We start from the raw sequence: 2,838 nt of genomic DNA, 5'->3' as shown, positions 1-2,838 counted from the left end.
TCATCCCCAGTGAAGGAGGACTTTTCCTCTGCTTTATGATCAACAGCTGGAAAAGGCTGTAAATTATTTCTATTTAATATAAATGCACACAAATTTCATATAATCTGGGCTTTCTTAGAATCTCAGGGTGGAGAATCCCCCAGCTGCTCTCATTCTTAGAAAGACAAATATTCAAGCATCTGTAAACTTTGATAACTTTGGAAGGAACTAGGTAAAGGCTCAGCCGTGACGGGGATGACTTCTTCAGTCTGCCCAGCCTCAGCACACAGACTTGACTGTCATCAGAATTGGGATCTGCCTATTTTAATACACAGTATTATTAAATGTTCCGTAAGGGGCAGAGCTTTATGATGTCACCACAGGAATAATTAGAGTGATTGACCCCACATGATAGCATGAAAACCATGCAACTCACCAGTTAATGCAATTTCTCCTAAGCATGCTGACTACAGTGATCAGATAGCAGGATATATGGCATTGAATTCTATCCCAGCTCTTTAGAATCTGGCGACATTCTTCCCAGGGATGACTAAGGAATGTTTTTTCTTTGTCCTTGTATGTTTATACTTTATTCGTGTGTAATATTCTGGCTCTCTGCCTCCATTCTTATGTTCCACACAAGCAGCTAGCTTATAGAAGGACCTGCCTGCCTTTGCATACAGGATTTCCTGAATCTCACCTGCAATTGCCCAGACTCAATAATAGAATCCTCATTCATAATATTTCTATAGCTCTTTCTTAAAAGCAATGGGGCATGTGTGTGCATGCGTATGTGTGTGTGTGTGTGTGTGTGTGTGTGTGTGTGTATGTGTGTATGGGTATAGGAGTGGGTGGATAGTAGAACACAAGGGTTAATATTCACCAACATCTTTTCTGTGATATATTCTTTGAAACACCCCATGGAAAAGATACTGTCATTCAAGTATTACAGGTAAGAGTTACCAAGGCTTAGAGGAGCTGAAGCGTTGGCACCAAAGATTGAATGTCGGATAGCTGCCTCTCCCTCCTGCACAGATGTTTAGAAGACTCTGTCTCTCTAGCAATGGCTCTGTGTACTCTCTGATCCATCTCACTGTTCAGCACACTTGCTTTAGTCGTGGTAGGAATATGTCAGATACTTTGTCAGGCAAGGTAGCTCCCACCCCATATTGAACCCGGAGTGTTTCAGCCTCGGCACTGCTGACATGTGAGACTGGAGAATTCTTTGTTCAGGGGGGTTGGGGGAAAGCTGTCCTGTAAGTGATCGGATGCTTACCACCGTCCCTAACCTTTGCGCACCTGATGCCCATAGCACCTCCTCTTTGAGTTGTAACAACCAAAACTATCTCCAGACATTGCCAAATGTTTCTGGGAGGTGAAGGGGAGACAAATGTGCCCAGCAGAGAACCAGTGATCCCACTCAGAGTGGTCTCCCTGTTATGCAACCATGGGTTTTACTGTGTTTTCTGTGCAAGCCTATGACCCTTTCCCGTCTCTCTCAATATAGCACAGGAGGACGTTCCCATGTGCTCAGTGCAGGCCCACTCTGAGTACCCCCTGTGAAATTTTGCCCCAGTTTATCTCCCATTCCTCCCAGTGGCTCTCCCAGACCCTCAGATAATGAAAAGTAAACATTACAGTCAATGCCACAGCAGGTTTCCATAGTGACAGGAATATGCTGTGATTACAGAGGCCAAGGTAGTGGCTCCTTTTGAGAAGCCAACCTGCCTACTCCCATCAGCCAGGGCTGTGCACACAGAAGTGTTGGCCCACAAATGGTGTGCCTGGGCCTGATTGCTGCTCGGGATTTGCCCTGTGTGAGAGCTGCAGCCATGGAAGTCCTCGTGCCCAGAGTGGAGGAGTGCAGGATGAAAGCTGCTTCACCTGGAATGAACTGAATGGCTAGGAAGATCTTGTGCACTGAGCCCAGAGCTATGGGATGTGCCCCGCCCACGACATGGATATTTTGGGTGGCTGGAGCGAGTCCCTGGGCCTCAGTTTCCTCATGTACATTATAAAAAGGCTGAACAGGTGCTCCTGTTCCAAGTCTCTCATGGATTGCTTGAGCTGTCCTCATCAGGCAGGGCACTGTCATTGGTGAGGGTCTCTGCCTGTTCCTTTGGGAGTGTGGGATGGTGTGGTGTGGTGTGTGTGTGTGTGTGTGTGCATTCTTGGAGGGAAGATCTAAATGCTTTGTCTCCCATCATGATATGGCCAGCAGGGAATATGGCCATAATAGGTTTTGGAGGAGACCTGAGATCGAAGAAAATCGGTAACTCTGATACCTAAAGCCCCAGCTGGGCAGGAGTCCACCTGGGACAGTGAGGAAGGGAAGGGAAGTTTTTACCTTTGTGGCTGCAGCCCACGGGTATGGCAGCTCTGCTGTCAGGGACCTGGTCTTGCTTGTGGTCTGGCCCCTACTTATCTCTGAAGCAGACAGGCAGCTGAGGAAAGGAAGGGACACATGTAGTCAAGAGCCCCTTACACTGTCCTCTGGCCTCCCTGGAGAGCAGTTTGCCTAGAAAATGGAATACCAACAAGCCCACATAACTCAGCATTTCTACCTCTGGGAAAAAATTCTAATGAATCCATGAGATTGGGGGGCCGATCTCACTCAATAAAAGCATTTATCACAGCCATATTTGTGAATGAATATAGGGAACACAATAACTCTCTACTGATAAATGCCCGAAGATGCCTTTTCATATAATGGAATGTTAGACATTAAAGTTACTTTTATAAGGGACCTGGGTGACTCAGTTAGTTGAGTGTCTGATTCTTGATTTCCGCTCAGGTTATGATCTGATGATTTGTGGTTTCAAGCTCTACATCAGGCTTTGTGGGACAGAACACAGAACC

At 46.4% G+C, this 2,838-nt stretch overlaps 1 pseudogene; it reads right to left on the bottom strand.

Moving 5' to 3' along the window:
• Positions 1-1,186, bottom strand: part of LOC115276257 — a 2,850-nt pseudogene extending 1,664 nt beyond the window's left edge.
• Positions 1,187-2,838: the final 1,652 nt, after the last annotated feature.

This window comes from Suricata suricatta, chromosome 13, assembly GCF_006229205.1.
Source record: "Suricata suricatta isolate VVHF042 chromosome 13, meerkat_22Aug2017_6uvM2_HiC, whole genome shotgun sequence".
NCBI lineage: Eukaryota > Metazoa > Chordata > Mammalia > Carnivora > Herpestidae > Suricata > Suricata suricatta.
The sequence above is the reverse complement of the archived record's forward strand: the minus strand, read 5'-3'. Positions and strand labels throughout refer to the sequence as shown.